Source organism: Protopterus annectens, chromosome 11.part0 (assembly GCF_019279795.1).
Source record: "Protopterus annectens isolate FY-2018-M chromosome 11.part0, PAN1.0, whole genome shotgun sequence".
Lineage (NCBI taxonomy): Eukaryota > Metazoa > Chordata > Ceratodontiformes > Protopteridae > Protopterus > Protopterus annectens.
In genome coordinates, this window is record NC_056745.1 from 846,296,891 (window position 1) to 846,318,441 (window position 21,551).

At 37.0% G+C, this 21,551-nt stretch overlaps 1 protein-coding gene across 4 annotated transcripts in view; it reads left to right on the top strand.

Moving 5' to 3' along the window:
• The window catches only part of CACNA2D1 (calcium voltage-gated channel auxiliary subunit alpha2delta 1), a 3,475,830-nt gene that overhangs the window by 104,393 nt on the left and 3,349,886 nt on the right, over positions 1 to 21,551 (top strand). The window lies entirely within an intron of this gene.

A 21,551-nucleotide genomic window follows, 5' to 3' on the forward strand; every position in this document is an offset into this window, starting at 1 on the left:
GTGAAATTGTAATATTCAGTTATAGTGAATTGTAATATTCAGTTATAGTGAAATTGTAATATTCAGTTATAGTGAATTGTAATATTCAGTTATAGTGAAATTGTAATATTCAGTTATAGTGAATTGTAATATTCAGTTATAGTGAAATTGTAATATTCAGTTATAGTGAATTGTAATAATCAGTTATAGTGAAATTGTAATATTCAGTTATAGTGAATTGTAATATTCAGTTATAGTGAAATTGTAATATTCAGTTATAGTGAATTGTAATTTTCAGTTATAGTGAAATTGTAATATTCAGTTATAGTAAAATTGTAATATTCAGTTACAGTGAATTGTAATATTCAGTTATAGTGAAATTATAATATTTAGTTATAGTGAAATTGTAATATTCAGTTATAGTGAAATTGTAATATTCAGTTATAGTGAATTGTAATATTCAGTTATAGTGAATTGTAGTATTCAGTTACAGTGAAGTAACCAGACACTTTTAAGGGAGCATGAAAGACCTGGCAGAAAAGGTTCATGCATGCACACTGCTGTATATTTACCACATAAAGCAACATCCATTAAATAACCAATAAATGTGTATCCGAACATGTGTGGAATGTTTATGTATCTCCTTGTCATCTCTAGTGGATATTCTGAATATACAAGTTCCCAAGTAGAAAGCCATGCTTCCAGAAGCTAGTAAATAACTGATCAATCATAACATAGAATCTATTCAGTGGCAAATGAATACAGTTATGTGACTGTGGTTAAATAACTCAAAAATGCATACTGCAGTTACAAATACTTAACAATGAAAAAATATAAAGGACCATTAACACTGCAGAGGTTCTCTTTCCAAAACTTGATTGTGTGTTTACATACGTCAGTTGAATAATGACCATACGAGGGTGACTTTACTAAGAATTGACAGGAGTATGTATAGGTACATTTTTTAACATATAAGGAACACAGAGAAAATGTCCTACGTTATCATACCCAGGGTTTATGGCCAGAATGTTCCAATTCATAACAATTCAAAAACAGAAATGAGAAAATGTAATGCAAGACACTAGTGCCTCAGAAAAAGAAGAAAAAGTCTCTCGACAACACAAATAAAATTATACAACTTTGATACTTTTTTGCAACAGACCATCCTAAAGAAATGTGCTGCATTATAAGTGGTAAAATAACATGAATGGGGTCACAACAGTAAAATATTTCTCAGGAAAAAGTACATGACTATATCTAGAATTTCAGGACTCAAAACACATCTTCACAGTGTAGACACAGTAAAAAGCACACTAGTTTGCAGGTTCCTCACAAGATCATTGAAATAACAACTGTTAGTTTCATATGACTCAACGAGACAGCTGTTGTAAACTGATCATTTCAATACCTAAGGAAGAGCACAAGGAGGGAATGTCAGCGGTTGCAAAAATACAAATCGCCAGCCTTAGAAAATTCTGTCATGTTTGCTGTTTATTTTATTTGGCTTAAAAACTATTGTGAAAAGACCAGTATCAATTGTCAGAGTAATTAAGGATAAAAATTAAAGCAGATTGGTTCCACAGAGTCTGTAACTTAGTAAAGACTCACACTAATGTCATTATATCCAAATAATAGGAAAAAACACATCTTTTCTTTGTGTTTAGCATGACTCGTTTAATGTGTTTTTTGTAGTAGTAGATAATAACATATAAAAAAAGCACAGACTGAATATGTAGACTGATCTTGGTGAATTAAAGCAGGAAAGAAAGATGAAAGGCAAGATAATATGCAAATATATATATATATATTTGTGTGTCTGTGTATACATATATGGGTCTACATCAGTTCATCGAATATTCACTTTAGCAAACCTGACTTCATCGACCCCAAATCACACAACTTCACTTCCACAAACATTCACATCAGTGAAAGATTTAAGTAGGGAAAGGAAGCAGTTGGTCAGCAGCACATCTTTCCCCTTTTCCCGACTACAGTAATATATATAATTAGGGGTGTGTGGGGTGCACAGCCCCCCACTTGGGTGGTTTTGACATACTGTGGTGTGTGTTCCATTGTGGTGTTGGCAAAGTGCTTTCTTTCCCTGATGAATAGTCCTGAGTGGCTTAAAGCTTTGTTGTTTTCTAATAAATGTATTCTAATGGTTGGACCAGTGGTTTATTACTTTTGACTTTCTTACCCTGTTCAAATCTTTTTTCTATGTGAACATTCACGAAAGTGAAGTTCGGTGGTTTGGGGTCGATGAAAGTCAAGTTCACTGAAGTTATTCTTCACTGAACTGATACAGATGTATATATACCTATATATATATATATATATATCTATATATCTATCTATATATATATATATATATATATATATATATATGTATATGTATATATATGGGTCTACTGTAAAAGACCGAAAATCCATGTGTTCAAAAATGAATAGTGGATCCTCGGTTATGCGAAAGTGCACTTAAGTGAGAGTGCACTTCTGCGAAGCACGGTTCAACGGACCATTCAGGGAAACTGAAGTACCGAGGCACACTACAGAGGGGAATAGGGAATTTACCTGTTCCCCACTGTAGTGCGGTCTAGGAGTTGGTATATTTAAGTAGGGGGGTGTGGGTGGTGCAGCCCCCCACTCAGTGTAGTGCTAGTAAGTGTTTTCTGTTTATTTTTTTTATCTTTTTATTGGTTCATTGAACCGAGTTTCGTGAAAGTGCATTTTTGAATAAGTGCGCTTCCGTGTAACTGAGCTGTCTACTGCTCTTTTTCAAATAAGTGGTATTCGATTAAAAGCAGTAGACCCATATATATATATATATATATATATATATATATAAACATATATATATATATATAAAACATATATTTTATATATATATATATATATATATATATATATAAAATATATGTTTTATATATATATATATATATATATATATATATATATATATATATATATATATATATGTATATGTATATGTATATATATATATATATATATATATATATATATATATATATATATATATATATATATATATATATATATATATATATATGTATATCTAGAGAGAGAGAGAGAGTTTTAAGGTGTAATTTTATGTCAATTATTAGTGAACTTTTTTAAAATTCTTTCCTATTTGTTACAGATAACGATGAGATTTTAAAAGGCTTTGCACGCCTTAATGATATTTTCTAATCACAGTTTCTACTGTTAGATTATTTTAGTTTGGCAGTTATTGCTGTATTCTGGCCTCTATGTCTCTGAGTATGGTTTTTGCTTTCAAAAGTAATGGCCATTCTGAGAGGCATTTTATAGTCTGTCTGTTAATAAGACACTAAGGAGCACTGAAACATTTGCAAGCCATATTCAGTGACTACGAAAAAGGTATTTGTTGGTCCTTTCTAAGTATTGCCATTTAAGCATCATGGTTTAATGCTTTCTAAGTTTTTTACTACTGTTCATACCTGAAAAACTGCTTCAGTTTCACTGATTCAGGAACTTAAAATAAGTTTTTCTGTACCGAGTGCAGACACTTGTGTGATACTAACCTCTCCTGTGCCTCCTTTTAATTTTTTTGAAAAGCTAAGGGGATATTTCTGATAATCAGACACAGAAATGTAGTGGGTAAACAGCTGGACTTGGAAGTTCACATTCCAGTTAGATATGTTCAGAACTACTGTCAGCATCTTAATTTGCAGAAAAAATACACTAAGCCACCTTCAAATGTTATCTTCTCCATGATTGTATAGCTACGTCTCCATATAAAATTATTTTTTTTATAATTGATTATTAGTTTCATTTCCCTCTTTGGTTTTAAAGCTGTTTAGCCTTGAGTAGTGCTTATTACTGTCGTACAACAGGATTACCTTGGAGACGAATTCAATTCAGATGTTTCAAATGAAATCAGATTGACAAACTTGTACAGTGTGACTGGATGATAATCCTAACAATAAAATAAAATTATATTGTTTGCAGAGTTGCCACCTGTCCATTTTTTTCAGACTATCCAAAAATATAGAACCCCCACTCCGTTCTCCAGTATTGGGTGCAAATACCCTGGTTCTGTAGGGGCTTTAGCTCCATTTAGGTGCTTCCATATTTTCCAAGGTTCAGCGGTGTTCATTTACGAGGTCAGTGTGGTAAGCGCACTGACAAGGAGCGTCAGAAATAAGCAAGCACTGCTATCTGGTTTGTTTGTCCTCTTCAACCTCTCATTGTCATTTGTTTATTGGAAGACTTCTCTGTTTAAGAAAGTCAACCAATCGGAAAGATGCAGTTCCGAAAAGTTTGCAAAAAAGCTCAGGAGCTCAAAGCTCCTGGTTTGTATCTTTGTTATATTTTTTCTGAAAGTCAAACTCTTTTGATCTTTGGTGTCAACATTCTTGTTCAAGAAGCAGTGACAAAGCCTAAAATTAAGGAGACTTTTTAAATACTACTCTAATTCACATATAAAGGGAATAGAACATTGTTTTTCATAAGAAGTAGTAGCAACGAAGAATGTCTGGTACTACATATTGCTTTTACTTCCCAGTGATTTACTTGAAACTTAAACATTTAGTCAAAGGAAGGGTAAAAATATGAAGCAAAGTCAGGGACGCTATACAAAATCTGGGAAAGTTCAGACACTTGGATAATAGTATTGCCTTCTAAATATTGTATCCTTTCATACCGAATTCAGGGTTGCAGTCACAGGGGCATCTAGTCTGTCTCACTACTCAGTGTGCAGAAGGCAAGAATGATGTTTTTGGTAACTTTTGGGAGACAATACCATAACTCTCAGCATGCTTACCATTTCTGGACAATGCCAAAAGTAATGGGTGAATAAAAGGCCCAACATCAGTGACAGATTTGAAATCTTACAGGGCGACAAGTTTTGAATCAGCATGCATTTCTCTGAACCATAGGAGTATGAAGCTCTTAATGTCTGGTACTATTGACTGACTACAACCTTAAGTAATTTACCTGATAATCAAAAATTTTATGAAAGACACGCCTTAATGATATTTTCTAATCACAGTTTCTGCTGTTAGATTATTTTAGTTTGGCAGTTATTGCTGTATTCTGGCCTCTGTGTCTCTGAGTATGGTTTTTGCTTTCAAAAGTAATGGCCATTCTGAGAGGCATTTTATAGTCTGTAAAAATATATGGCAAAATCAGGGAAATTCTCCAAAATCAGGGACAGTTGAGCGGTATAGATGTTATTGTGCCATAGCAGTTGTCATATCTCTCAACTTGTTTGCTCAAGAACTCCAGACAAAGCCAGAAATAATGTGGGGACAAAGGACCAAAATAAGTGACATGTCTGAAATATTATGCCGATTCAGTTAAAAAACAAATTGTGCTATTAATATTTTATCAGAATGCATTTTCTAAACAAGAAGAAGTATGATACTGTAACGTCTGTCAGTACTGACTGACTGTAACCCTCAGTGATTTACCAGAAAATCAAAATGTTTACAATAGACAGGGACAAGTATAAGGACAAATTGTGGACATTCTGCAACATTCCAGACATTTAAGGGATACTTTGGCTGCTCATGTAACTGTGATCTCTTCATAACTGACTGGAGTGGCTGCAGAGTCACTGCCCCTCTCTGTATGCCTGGTGGATGCTGAGAGGAGCAACAGCTGTGAGATGCAGCACTAGACAATTCATTTTTGAGAAGGCCCTCTACTGCTACTCACAGGATAAGTGGAAGTTATGGAATGTTTATTTTTATGTAACTGGTTAGTGCAAAGAGTCTTAACAAGGGTATGACTTTAACCCTGATGTTGGTTGATTACTATGAAGCAATAACTGACATGGTTGATTGTTAACTGTGAAGCAGTCAGGGATCGTGCATGACAGGTGCAGTGTCTAGCAATGCACTTGTATGCTGAAGTAAGTGTAAAAATAATCTTTACTGTGGACTGTGCTAGTATGTCTGTGTGTGTGTGGGGGGGGGGTCAGAGTGCTGAAGTGCATATACAAGCAAGAAATTGGTCATGATTTTATTCACCTTCCATCGCAGTTAATTATGCTGTTCTACATATGTGCATTTCTCAGCAGCAAGTTGAAATATTTATTTATTTTACATTTGTTAACCGGGGGTGTCTGACAGAGCCGAAAAGGCTCTTTTCAGCAGAGGCCCGGGGAGAAAAGCTCCACAAAGAAAAATTACAGACACATTTAGTTATTTAGACATGATCAGTATACACACAAATTACACAAGACGTGTTTTTACAGTGGTATGCGGCTCATAAACAGTTACAGTGGAGAGAACAAACAAAAAAATATTAATTTTAAAAATAAAGGTAATAGATTTGTGGTGTACAGCTGAAATTTGGAACATAGGTAGAATACATACATAGTACACAGGTACAGTACATACATTGCAGATTAGCCAGTGTTTGTGAGTAAGACTGAAAACTATTATTAAGTGCTCTAGATTTAGTATGTATATGTTATCTGCTTTCACTAGCCTGGGGAGCAATCATGACACTGCCAACTTTGCTTGAGATGTTGTCTGATGAGCTCTTTAAAGGAGGCTTTGGATGATGTGTTTTGAATGCTAGTAGGGACAGAGTTCCATTTTTTAGTCACTGAACTACTATATAGTGCATCTCCAAAGCTATTGTAGCTGTTGGTGACTTCTAGTAGTAGTTTGCTTGATGATCTAAGAGGCCTTTTGGCTGAGTGATGTTGTACTACATTTTTGAGGGCAGGACACTTATTGGGGAGGTAATAGATAGAAAGACAGAGGCAGAGCTGATTGTAGGTTAGGAGGTTGGGCAGTTCAAGCCAGTGGAGCTGTCTCAAGGCAATACAGTGATGAGTTCTATATGAGCAATTTGCAGCAAAGCGAGCAATTCTGTTATAGCAGGCTTCCATTTTGCTTAGTTCAGTTTTGTTGAGATTAGTCAGAATGGGAAATGCATAGAGAAGGGTGGATAGAAGTTGGGAGCGAGCAGTGGCTGATCTTGTGTTGTTGGTAAGAAATGGTTTGATACGGTAGAGTGACCCCGGTTTGGCATGTACTTTTTTAATAGTTAAGTTGAGATGACTATCAAATTTTAGGTGGGAGTCTATGGTTATTCCCAATAGCTTAGCCGGTGCCACTGGAGCAATTGGAGTAGTATTTGTGGAGTAGATAGTGAATTGACTGTTAGTGTTTTTGTTAGAACTACTTATAATCATAAGCTGAGTTTTCTTTGGATTGAGGATAAGTTGGGCTTTGGTAAGGTAGTTTTCAACATCAGAGAATGCTAGTTGAGTTTGCAGGAGAGTGGGAATATTTTGTGCAGCACAGATTGATAGTGTCATCTGCATACTGAATTATAGATGCATGCTGTGTGGAGTTATAGAGGTCATTTGTGAAGACTGTGAATAGTAGTGGTCCTAAGATAGAATCCTGTGGGACTCCTATAGTTATGGACAGCTGAGGGGAGAGAGAAGTTTCCCATTTCACAGCTTGGTACCTGTCAGTTAAGTAGCTTTGGAACCAGGTAAGAGTGGAATTTGATAGATGATATTGGTTTAGTTTGTTTAGCAAGATTTAGTGTGAGAATGTGTCAAATGCTTTGGACATATCCAAAAAAGAGTTGACATTTGTAGGCCTTCATTTTTGAGATGGTTTACTGTGTCTGTGAATTATAGGAGGGTTGTAGTGGTACTATGGGCAGGTCTGAAACCATGCTGAGTAGGTGACAGGATGTTGCTGTCTAGGAGAAGTTTAGCATCTGGGTATGGATGCATTTTTCTAGGATTTTGGCCAGAGGGGAGAGTAAAGCAATGGGTCTGTAGTTATTAAGTTCAGTGGAGGTCCCGCCTTTATGTATGGGTGTAACATAAGATATTTTCCAGAGTTTGGGCACATAGTTTTCAACAGTTGATCTGTTTATGAGAGTGGAGACTGGGATAGCAATAGGATGTGCTGTGAGTTTCAAGAAATAGCTGGGGAGTAGGTCGGCTGCTGTTGATGAGGTTTTTAGTTTGGAGAGCATGGTTTTGATTGAAGTGGTGGAAACTGTTTTGAGGGTAAAGCTTATATTAGTGTTATTTGTGTTGGGGGGGATAGTGAGGAAGGAACTGTCCTGTGATACTAAGGATAGAATTGAGTTCACAAAGTGGGAGTTGAATTGTGCTTCGATTGGAACTTTAGTGTCAGGGGTGGTTGGTTTGGGGGTAGCCTTTTGGGTGGATTTTATTAGTACAGCATTCTCCAGGACAGACTTCCATGCCAAAGAAATAGATGCTCAAAATGGCCGAAGATCTAATTACTTTGATCAGGACCCCCCCCGATAAGAGGCCTAGGCAAGACACTGAATATGATTCCTCTGATCAGGTTTCCATTTCCTCTGTCTCCTCTTCAGAATAGGGATACTCTATTCCTCCCTATGAGGATTCTGATGCTGAAGAATCTATTCCTTCAGCTTCTCCTCCTGAGGATTACTCATTTGGGGAAACCCTGCATACCACGAGGAAGCATTTCCACTGGGAGAGCCAAGATTATTCAGATTCTAAGAAAAGGCTTAGAGACTTTCTTTTACTACCTCAGCACAGACCTCTTGCTATTCCTCCTGTTCTAGACATTGTAGATGATGTATTTTCAGAGTCTGGCCTGTCTCCCGACTCTTTACCTCCTGCACCTGTTAAGCCAGACAGATACTACAGGGTTCCAGATTCTCATAAATTTATATATAAAAACCCTGCTGCTGACCCAGAAACTATTTCTCAGGGACCCAAAGGGGTCAAGGCTGCTACTGAAAAAAAACCCTGTCCACTCCGATAGAGATTCTAGGGCACTGGACAGTTCTGCTACCTTGGCTGTAAGGGCTTTAAATTGTCAGTTTCATATGCTTAAATATCAGCAATACTTAATGTCTCTGTTAAAACAGAAAATGTTGACAAATTCTAAATGTTCTGAGAACAAGGAATTGCAGGATTTATTGCATGCAGCTGAACAAGTGGGAAAACATACTTTGCAATGTGGTTATGATTCACTGGAGGCCTTTTGCAGGGCCGCTGTAACAGGTTCTGTCATTAGAAGGCATCCTTGGTTAAAGGAACAGACTCTGCCTGATCATGTTAAAGCAAAATTATTGGATGCTCCATTACAGCATGAAACTTTGTTTGGTGTTAAGGCAGAAGAGGTGTTGAAGAAAATGGAGGATAAAGCAAAATCTATGCAGACAGTGAAGGATTTCTTACAGGTACAGCCACCCAGATTTAGCAGGAACTGGCCTTCTAAGAATTGGTCCTTTCCCCTGTCAGACAGGCCACAAAGAGGCAGATACAGTCACCCTAGAGGCAGACAACAGCCCCAGGGCTCATACAGGCCCAAACAGTGGGGTGCTTCTACCTCCAAAAGCGGAGAAGACAAATCACAGCCATATAGGAAACAGTCCCAATGACTTCCCTCTGCCAATGCCAAGCATTTATCTTTTGGCAGCACCCTTGGGGGAAAGCTAGCACTTTTTTCACAAAATTGGCACATGATCACCCAGGACAAATGGGTCTTAAATATAGTCTCTCAGGGCTACAGGTTCCACTTTCACACCTTTCCAAAGGCAAAAGGCATGCTAGACCTGCCCCACAATCAATGGGCAGAGGCACAAAACCAAGTTTCATCTCTCATGGACATGAGGGCCATTCAGCCAGTGCCACAACAAGAGCAGGGACAAGGATTCTACTCAAGACTTTTCTTAGTACCAAGAAAGGACAAAGCATGGATACCAATTCTGGACCTGTCTATTCTAAATACTTTTCTGGACATTCCGAAATTCAAAATGTTGACTCTGCACCAGCTTCTGCCCATGCTGGGCAAGAAGGCTTGGCTTGTAACTTTGGACCTCAAAGAGGCATACATGCATGTCCCAATCAGACAATCTTGCAGAAGATACCTCAGATTCATAGCTGGCTCAATGCACTACCAATTCTCTGCATTGCCCTTTGGCTTATCTCCTGCGCCCAGGGTATTCACAAAATACCTGGCACCAGTAATTGCATTTTGCAGGCAAAGAGGAATTCAAATATATCCCTACTTGGGCGGCTGCCTTATTCAAGCAGAGACCAAAGACATTCTACTAAAGCATCTGGTGTTTGTAAAAAGATTACTAATTTGCCTAGGGTACACAGTAAACGAAAATAAATCAAAACTAGTACCCTCTCAAGAGATAATATTCCTGGGTGCAAGCTTAAATACAACTGCCCAGATGGCTTATCTCATGCCAGACAAACAAAGGCAACTGACTTCTTACTTTGAAAGCATGACAACAAAGACCCAGTTATCTGCAAGAACAATTCTGCAGGCTCTGGGCTACATGGCCTCCTGCATTCTTCTAATTCCATATGCAAGACTGCATATGAGGAAACTACAATGGTACCTAAAAAGTGTTTGGACTCAACATTGCCACAGCCTGGAATCATTAATTTCACTCATTCCCTGCCTGCAACAGGAGTTTTGATGGTGGGCTTAGGCCTGTCACCACAACAAGGGACAGCCATTCACTTTACCCACAGCCAGGCAAACACTAACAACAGATGCATCAGATTATGCCTGGGGGGCCCACATGGCAGGAAAATGTATTCAGGGCACATGGTCCCCAAGCCAAAGGCACCTACACATCAATCAAAAAGAGATGCTAGCTGTACAAAATGCCCTGACAGCCTTCAAGGACTTACTTCATCCAGGACAGCTGCTAATAAAGACGGACAACACCACAGTCATGTGGTACATAAACAAGCAGGGGGAAACCCCCTCTGCACACAAGCCATGATTTTGGGGAACACAGCATTGACCTACCAAGTACAACTACAAGCACAATTCAGCCAGGAAAAACAAATACTCTGGCAGACGAACTAAGCAGAAACCTCATGGACCCTCACGAGTGGAAACTAGATCCACAAATCTTCAGCATGATAACAAGGAAATAGGGATGCCCAGACATAGATCTTTTTGCCTCCCCTCACAACTGCCAACTCCAGAGATTCTGCACAAGGACTTATCACAAACAAGCATGAAAAGTGGATGCTTTGTCATTCAGCTGGAACAATCTTACAGTATATGCCTTTCCTCCACTGCCTCTCCTCCCCAAGGTACTCCTAAAGGTCAGACAAGAAAAGCCACAAATGATACTGATTGCCCCGGATTGGCCACGCCAACACTGGTACCCAATCCTAAGGAGCTTTTCCCAAGGCCCAGCCTGGACATTGCCTCAAATTCCTCATTTACTGACCCAACAAAACAATCTGATCCTCCACAGCCAACTCAGAACTCTAAATCGAGCTGCATGGCGGATACTGTAACCATTCAGTATACACCTCTCTCTAAAGCAGTTATGGATGTTATTTTGGAGGCCAGGAGGCCCAGCACCAGAAAATCTTATGCAGAAAAATGGAAGATATTCTGTGCTTGGAACCAGGCACAAGGAATTGACACGCTTGTTCCAAATATTCCTCAAATTTTACAATATCTAACTGAGATGCTGGACAAAGGCTTATCCTTCTCATCAATTAAGATCCATGCCTCTGCCATTTCAGCTCATTACAATACAGACCCACCTATTTTTTCACATCCATTGCTTAGGCAGTTCCTCAGAGGGGCCAAAAACATAAGACCTCCAAGGAGAGCACCAATACCTGCATGGGACCTCAATTTTGTCTTGGAAAAACTCACACTGCCTCCTTTTGAGCAAGCCAATACAGCTGAGATAAAATTCTTATCATGGAAAACAGCTCTGCTCCTAGCAATAACTTCAGCAAGAAGAGTCTCAGAGTTACAGGCACTAATGGCTGTGGAACCTTTTATTATCTTCCATCCTGACAGAGTTTCTCCAAGGACAAACCCAACATTTATGCCTAAGTTAGTGTCCACTGTGGCTCTTAACCAAACCATTCATTTGCTTACTTTTTACCCAAACCCACAGAATAAAGGTGAGAGACTTCTGCATTCTTTGGACATACACAGACAGCTACGCTTCTACTTGGACAAAACTAAAGCTTTCAGAAAGACTGAGCAACTTTTAGTGGCATATGCTGCAGGATCACAAGGAAAGGCTATCTCAAACCAGACTATTTCAAAATGGATAGGACACTGCATTTGTTTCTGCTATTCACAACATGGCAAATCAGTGCCTAAGGGCATTAGACCACATTCTACCAGGGCAGCAGCCACCTCAGCAGCCTTCCTTAGAAGAGTACCAACCAAGGATATTTTGGAGAATGCAACTTGGACTTCAGTGCACACTTTTACTAAGCACTACCACTTGCCACTCTAAATCCAGAGCAGGCTTTGCCACTGCAGTTTTGCAGGGCCTTATAGCCACTCCTAATTCTATTTAGACCCTGCCGCCGAACCTCAGCTTTGGGATTCAACCCAAGTTTAATGACTGCAACAGTGAAACACGATGAACATAGTACAATTGTGTACCTACCATAAATGTAGATGTTCGAGTGTATTCACTGTTGCAGTCCAGGTTACCCACCCACCATCCCCCTTTCTTTGCTGGGACTTATCTGTACTTCTCTATCCTATACAACCTATGTGGTGTATTTGCTTGTAGATGAAGGTATTGTTTATTTTAGTGCATGCTTTTTTAAGCAATGTTTTTTTTAGCCTACCCTTTTGGGGGCACCTGACATCTGGGGCAAGAAAAACTGAAGAAAATGGCGTCGGCTGCATCTTTTATACCCCTGGTACTCTGACATCAGGGAAGAGGTGACAGAAACTGATGCCGGACCAGGACTTTGGAATTCAGGATGACTTTGGGTAGCCTGCCAGCAGGATAACCCAAGTGTAATGACTGCAACAGTGAATACACTCAAACATCTACATTTATGGTAGGTACACAACTGTACTTTATTTGCTGCCAAATAATTGTTAGTTATGTCAAAGTAGCAAGTAGTTGCCCTACAACTAAAACTAACACTTTGTATCCCTACGGGAACCGAAGATGTAAAACTAAGTTATGCAGTCACACTAAATTGCCTGACTGAACGGAGCTGCATGCGAATGTACCGTTTCTTTTTCTTCTTTCCAGAATTATGCCTGTTAAGTTATGTGGATGATATTTCTTCAAAGTATCTGCAATCTTGATGTTATATATGATTGTATTACTGCTCTAACCTTCCTAGAACTGTAGAGTGTTGCTATTTCTCTCATATGATCGCTTGTTTTCGACTCTTACTCTTTGTGTCACTCATAAAATGTATGATTTTTCTGGTTAATAATGAGGAATACTGTCATCAATACTGCCAGACATTACAGCTTCATGTTTTTTTTATTTGTCAGAAGACGTGTGTTTCTGCCAAAAGCTGTTATACTGATAACTTTATTTGTGAATTAAAAACTGCCCGCTTTGCTTCATCCAGATGACAAGTGTGGTGCTGCAAAATTAGGAACTACTGCCTGTGGAAGAATTCTGAGGGCAGATTACTTTGAATGGTAAAAAATTTGGAAAGAAAACAAAATGCATGTCCACAAAGCAGGCTTTTTAATGTTGGAGAGATCAATCACTGGTTATGCTGGTCTATGAAGGCAAGCTTTATTTGCATGTGATCTTTAAAGCCTGAAATGCAGTTCTTAAGCACAGAACCATTGTTGATAGACTTATTTTGAAGTTTAAAATAAAATTACAGAGATCTGCTATTGATAAAATATTAACATGTTGGAAGATTTGCACCACCATTTCAGGGATGACTGCTGCGAAATTTGAGGCAATTTCTCTTTTCTATCCTTCATTAAGATGACTGAAGGAAGGGAAAGTATTGGATGAAAAAACTTGGCGCCTAACCACATTTCTTTATTATTACTGCACCATGGCAAACAGGAGCTAACACAAAACAGGATAGCGATCCTGCTTTCTACTTCAATAAGAAAGCCACGCCAATGCATGTTTCATTCAGTTTGGCTATCTGCAGTTGTGCTCAGATTATATTGTAGTAACATTGCCCACTTTTGGGTCTGTGGACTTGCAATAGTATTTCCATAGTAGTCATTTTACAAAAAGGTTTTCTTTTGACTGATTATTGATGTCTCAGTAATTCTGATTTGTCTGTTTGTGCTTCATGCTCTGATAGTGATTTTTCAAAAAAGGTTTTTTCTTCAGACTGAACCCTGACATGTCAACAATTGTGATAGCCAAGACTATGAATATGTGACCCTGACTGAGAGGATAACAAGTCAGCTCAACTTTTATTTTCATAGGCTAATGACCACCAGGACCTTTATAAGCCCCCAACCCAATCATACCTCTCAACCTCTTAGATCAAAAAATCCGGACAAAGCCATAAATAAAGTGGGACAAAGGCCCAGAAATAGGGACAATTTGTAAATATTGCTCTTACAAACTTAGAAAGTTGATAGAGTGTCAGGTTTTGCATTAGTATGAATTTTCTGAAGGATATGAAGTCTCAGACTCAATTGTCTGTCATTATTTTCTAACTTCAGTCTTTAATGATTTGCCACTAATTTGCCAAAAAAAACCCACCATTTTATGAAAAACAGACCAAACATATAAGGCAAAAATCTGGACATTCTGCAAAAATCCGTACATTTCAGAGGTATGAACCCAATTGTGCCCCTATATATCATGGGCATGTATCAGAAGGGGGTATGTTAGGAAGCTTTTAAATGCTATGTGGGGTGATATATTTGTCTGGGCATAGTTATTGTCTACCTCTATCAAAGACAAGGGGGACAAGATCCAGGGCGAATTTTTGATTTCCCATTCTCCATTGGTCATGGTTGCACTTAAATTTGGTTTGGGATGGAAACTGCTTCACATGGATGGGGGGTGGGGGCTGTTACATAGCATAGGGGTACTCGGAGTCATAAATGTGTCTCACCAACATGACCTATTAATGTTGCCAGCAAAATTTAAACCCTTTGATCCAGTGCTTCTGATGTTGTTTGTTTTGTGAGTGTGCAAAAAGGCCATCAGAGCTGGATCTGAGGATGCCTTGTATGCCAGACATAGATTGCCTGTCAGTAACCTGTCATAGACTGAGTACAGAGATATGGCTTTAAGGTGATCCATGTAGGACAATATATTCATACCATGGATTCTACTTTTAAGGAACCTATGTTGTCATTCTAGCTGTTGTATATATCTGGTCAGGTGTATACCAAAGTGGGCATTATATTCAATGATGGGTCTGATAAGGGTAAAAAATATAATTCTTAGGTTCATAGGCATATAACTGGTTATCAGACTGCAGACTATTACAAGTGTAGCCAGTAACCAGAGGTCAGAACAAAACCCTGTACCTTATATCTTTGAGGTAAAGACCTTAACCGTTATGCCAACCCTGTCTTGTAGTAGTGTCATTGGTAAGGTTGATTATGCTGTTCTCCCTAATCACAATTGGCAATGTTTAAGGCTGACATTATATAATCAAAATGGAGAATAGTTCAGGCTGTTAAAAGGGGAGAGTTTAATACAGCAATATGATAACAAGATTATTAAGATGATCTAGGTCACCATATTGGAGGAGTTTAATTTGTTGAATGAAAGAGTAAATTATATAAAATAAAGGATTACTGCAATAGAAAAGGAGAAATGTAGAGTCTATATATGGGAAAGTTGTAGGGATATGGTGCTGAATGCTATTATATTGTCCCGTAAAACAGAAATGTTTTCATCAAGCACTGATTGAGTGCATACGGGGGTGGTTGTAGGAATTTATCTATTCCATATATTTAAAATCTCCCATATTCCTAGCACTGGTGAGAAATGAACAAACTATTGTGATGTTGAAAGATAATTTTGGATAGGCATATCCTTTTTCACACTTTTGTCAAACATCGTACCTTCAACTAGTTTTCTTTTGACTTTGCCTTTTAGCCCTTAAGATTAAGTACCTTTTTAATTAAGCGACTATTTCTCATTACATGAGTGTAAAGGTAATCAGTTTGCAATTTTAACATTATACAAATATTTTTCCACGTATAAAAATAAAGAAATACAGTTTTTGGAATTTGTCTGTATATACACAGTTGTAACATAGTGTCTGTCATGCATGAGGACTAAAGCAACATCATTCCCTGTATTATAAATGTATTATAAATGTATATACTGGAAGAGCATTGCACGACGAGTATTAGCATTTCATCTGAGTATTCAAAACTTATTAAACAACCAAAATGGCAAAAAAACAGCTACAAAGCAACAGCTTCATTAACAGGCTTTTACCATATTAAATATTACCATATTAAATCCAGAATATATGAAGTGTAGAGCTTTGCTCTTGTAAAAGTCTTGTAAAAGTCAAGTGGCGTTGTAATTCCACAGCTTTAAAACATTTGTTCCCCTCAACCACCCTGCCGTGGATTCTTTTTTTCATGCCTGTGAAGAGGAGTTAATGAGAACAAGAATGTCTCAAAAAGGGAAACAGTTTTTCAATCTAACCAAAGAAGAAAATCAGGCAGTTAAAGACCTTAAAGAGAGGAATGATATTGTGGTTAAACCTGCTGACAAAGAAGGAGCCATAGTGGTAATGGATGCAATGATGTATGTACAATGGATGAAAGAATTATTAAGTGATTGAAAGACCTATTCCTTGATTAGTAAGAATGAACTAAATATTATGAAACGGAAGATCCAGCAGGTTCTTTATGACATGCTATTGCAAAGAGAGATTAATGAGTATCTGTATGATCTTTTTGTCACTGAGCACCCCACCATACCAGCTGTCAATGGATTACCAAAAATTCATAAAGATCTTAAACGTCCACCTTTATGACCAATTGTGGCTGGTAGAGGATGGTTGACGGAATCCATTTCTATGTTTATTGAACAAGAACTAAAAAAGATGCTACCTAGGGCCTCCACTGTGATTAAAGATACAGATGAGTTTCTACAACATCTGCATATAGCTCTAGAACATCGTGATGATCTTGAGAGTCTGCTATTGGTAACCCTAGATGTGAATAGTTTATTCACTTCCATACCAAATAATTATGGCATTGAAGCAGTAAGAGAATTTCTAACTGAAGAGAATGTAGAATCACATTTGATATGTGATCTTTTGGAAATCGTGTTGGATTATAAAGCCTTTATCTATGACAACAGCTACTACTGGCAGAGATGGGGGGTTGCCATGGGCACACCTTGTGCCAATAATTATGCAAACTTGATTTTAGCCAACTGGGAGAGAGCTTGCTCCACTTTTCCAGTATGCATCCCAGGCATATTTTCACTAACATTGTTGAAAATCAAATTGCAAGGATTTCAAAGCTCTGTACAGAAGAGGCAACCTTTCTCCAGGAAGAAGAGATGCTTATTCATAATTTCAGCCAACGAGGCTATGGAAAAAGAAGTTTAGAACTAAACAAGACCAGAATTAATAACATACATAAAGGAAAAGGCAAACCTTTTTATTCCTCCAAGGTTAGAGAAGGCGAAAGTACACCATCCCTAGCTATACGTAAAAGAACATCTAACTTAAGGGTCAGTTTGACTTACACTATGGACCATGATAACGTATGCCAGGTGATCAAAAAGTTCTGTCCGATTCTAACTTCGGACAAAAAGTTAAAAGAGATTGTTGGAGATAACCCAAGTTTCCTTTTCAAAAATAAAAAGAATCTTAAAAGGATTTTATGCTCAAATGATGGGAAATGCACCAACTACGCACATAATAATTCATCAGGAACAAAGAAATGTGGCTTTTGCAAGGTCTGCAATGTAATGAATTGTAGCAACACATTTAAGCCACTGGTTATTAAACAGACATTTGTTTTTCATGGATTAGCTAATTGCTTAACCAGCAATATTGTTTACATAGCTGCCTACACTTACTGTACATCATTTTATGTTAGAAAAACTAATATGAAGCTAAAGGAAAGAATTATCAAACATCATTCTGATATACGTAACAGAAAGGAAACAAATTATCTTTTCCTTCGTGAGCATGAAGGACATAGTTTTGTTTTCGTGGTCATTTCCAAGATACATTTTACTTCTAGAGAAGGAGACCTGACCAATCTGACTGAGGGAGAGGAAGCCAAATGGATAATGCGGCTGAGGGCAGACAACCCCCCTGGCCTTAATGGCTGTGTTCCTTTAAAACCCTTTCTTAAAAATAGACGAGCAATAAGTTATGCTTACTCATGACTTGCTTTCATTGCCAGAAACCTTAGGTATACTGACTTAGGCTCTGATGTCACAAAGAAATTGTTGAAATGAAACAAAAAGAAGCGCCCTAAATGATCATTCGTATTTTTATTTATTTTTTTTTTTTTCATTTTTTTCTCTCAAATCTTGGCTTTTATGCAGAGCTTGTTCGTTTAATTAGAACCCACTGAAAAAATTTTTTACTAATATCCCTTCTGAAAATATGTCTGAGTCTGTCTTAAATTTGTCAAACTGTGATGTTGTGTTTTAAACAAAGAGTTTTAAATAGAGTTTTAATTTCATGTTCATCGGAATGCTATGGAGGTGTGTACCAATGGACTAACTTGATTGGTCAACATTTGTTATTCATTGTAGGTTGTTTCATTGGATGATACCAACTTTTAAACACTGAACCGAGCTTACCTATTTGGATCTGAAGAAGACTTGAAAAAGCTGAAAGCGCTTGTCCGTTGTTTACATCAGAAGGGTTCTTCACTTTTATGTTCGTTTTTTTCTGTTTTTATGACATTCACATGCTTTAAAGCTGTAGAATTTCAACGCCACTTGACTTTTACAACAGCAAAGCTCTATACTTCATATATTGTGGATTTAATATGGTAATAGCCTGTTAATGAAGCTGTTTTTTTGCCATTTTGGTTGTTTAGTAAGTTTTGAATACTCAGATGAAATACTAATACTCGTGGTGCAACGCTCTTCCAATATTTACATTGTTTTTGTTCTGCTGAGCATTCTTTAGTGGAATTAATTTCTTTTTCTGGATTTGTATTATAAATGTTGCAGAAAATAATAAGTTTTACTACAATTCTAGTATAAAAACTAACAATGAAATTAGGCAAGAATGCATGAAAGTACAAAAAACTTTATTCTCACCATGCCATGCCTCGTCTGCAAAGACTTCAGGGGGAGTCAAACAAGAGCCACATATAAAATGCACATTTAGATGTCAAATACATTAATTTAGAACACTACTTTCATGGTTAATTTAATTATTTGCTTTAAATATTTAGTTTATTAAACTAGAGTTCTAGTATACCTTTACTGATATAGCAGCCAATAGGAAAAAACTTTATATTTTTGCTAAAAATTGTGGGATTGCACTCCCACTGTTAATTTAACATTGACTTTCCCAGTAATGAAATGTCAGTAAATAAGTAAAAAAATATAACCCAGTTCAGGTCAGAAAAAAATATAACCCAGTTCAGGTCAGAAATAAATAACATGATTTTTTTTTTTCAATATGTGATTGACATGACCATCCATTTGTCACCAAAACTTGCATTAGCCATTTTTCTGAAATAATTTATTTCTGTTAAATGAAAATGAGTGGCTAGCTTTCACAGAACCTGACTTTTTTTACTTTTTGCTTGTGTTTATGTTTGTTTTCTGGTATGAATACCCAGAATACTGCCCAAAAAAGGTGTCAACAGTTTCTTCAGGTATGCATAACTTATATGATTTTATTTGCATAATATTTTAAAAAAACTGCACTGCAGAGAATGTGGATTAATTAAAACAGGCTAAGAGAAAGTGACTTTGTAAGCTACTATTACTTTTGCATACAGTCTTGGCTTTTTCAGTCACTCAACTCAGTAGAATGAATTTCTCAAGTGAGTACTGTAATTAGATTTATGAATTATACAGTAAAATGAGAGATTATTTATTCAGCAGTTCCTATCAGAAAACAATATGACCTACATTCTTCTGCTTGTCTCATTAAATGAAAAGTGCTTTTACTGGGCAGTCACTCGTCTTTACTTCTTGTCATTTGTAAAGCGCGGCATTTGTGTTCAGTAGAAAATGGGATAGTCATTGTCTTAGATGCTGACATTCAAGTCACGGTGCTTATCATTAAGAAGTAAAAAGGTCCGTTGTATTAAAAGGCAGACTGTCACTCTATCAAATGATTATATGCTAATACAAACATAAAGGATAGCGACTTTGCCTGGCTGGAATACTGTTTATGGTGTAAAAGGAACTGACAAACTGTGAGTCTGCTAACAAACCTGTCAAATAAACTTTGCTGGAAATAAACTATGAAATACTTTGGGCTGGCAGTGTAGTCCATACGTTTGAGTAATACGTTATGAATACTGCCAAGGGGTTGTTTTGCATAGCCTTTACCTACATGCCACAGAAGCCTGACTAAGTCATATAGTAAAGCCAGTGCAATAGTAATTTTGGTAGAGCTAAAATAAGAAGCTGTATGAAGAAGACCCTGTATAACATGTTAAATGTTAAACACAAATCATAAAAAAAAAAAAAAAAAAAAAAACAAACAAAAAACATTCTTATATTTTTGCATTTTTTTTACTTTGAAAATTAAAGGTGTAATTTTCACACAGATTGTATTGATTTTATTAAATACTGCCAGTCTAGCTTCTAGTATAATGCAGAACCCAGCATGTTAAATGAAGTCTACTTGTCATCTGTTTTCTCTAAACTCGCACACTGTAGATACGTGACATGCCTAGAAAAGGCCTGTATCATCTTTTAGGGTTGCCACCTTTCATATGCCCAGAGTGGAACATTTTATTTTTTAAAAGAATGATTTTGCAGGACAAACCATACCCACAGCCAATGGAAAGGGTAGAACTTTTTTGTCAAAAATAAAGCCTAATTCTTGTAGCATTTGAGCTATTTATGCTGTTTCATATAACATTTACGTGTTTCAGATACAAAATAATTATTTTATACAACTATTAATGGGAACTTAGGAAATATTTTTCCTAAAATCTCAGGCTATTTGCCATTTTATATTTTTATTTTTTGACAGGACACAACTGCACAAATAGGGGTTGGCCTGCATGAAGAGGGACTGCCTCTTTCAAATCCAGTATTTGCACAGGATTGTAGTATAAAATGTTAATTGTAGTCTCATAGAATTACATTAGTTGATACCATTTTTAATGCAATTGCCACTGTGGTTTGTCAATAGCGATACAAGAAGAAATAATGCATAACTGACCTCGAGGAGACAGCTAAATGTTACACCTGGATTGTTCAAGAAGTCCTAGAATGCACAACTTGAACAGCTAGGACTTTGCAATGTACTTCTGTAGAACTGCAGAGATTATTAAGACTTAAAGATTCATATATTTTGAAATACACTGTTGACATATAAGACTCGTGAAGGTGGATATTTGAATTTTCTGGTTTTAAAGAGAAGAAATCTAACTTTTTTATCCGAAGAGTACACATTTATGTTTGTAAGAAATAAAAAAGAGTTAATTTCTGCCATGTGCATTGGTATTAAAGTAAATGACATTTTATATGGCATGAATTACACTATTCTGTGCAAACAAATCCACTACTGATAACGTTTTAAAAGCACTATAAGAATTTGTGTATGGAGACAAGAAGTATATGATTTGATAGAGGATACACGTATGGAGGAAAAATCCCATAGGCTTTTTCAGTACATGCCATCAAATCTTTTTGTTCTG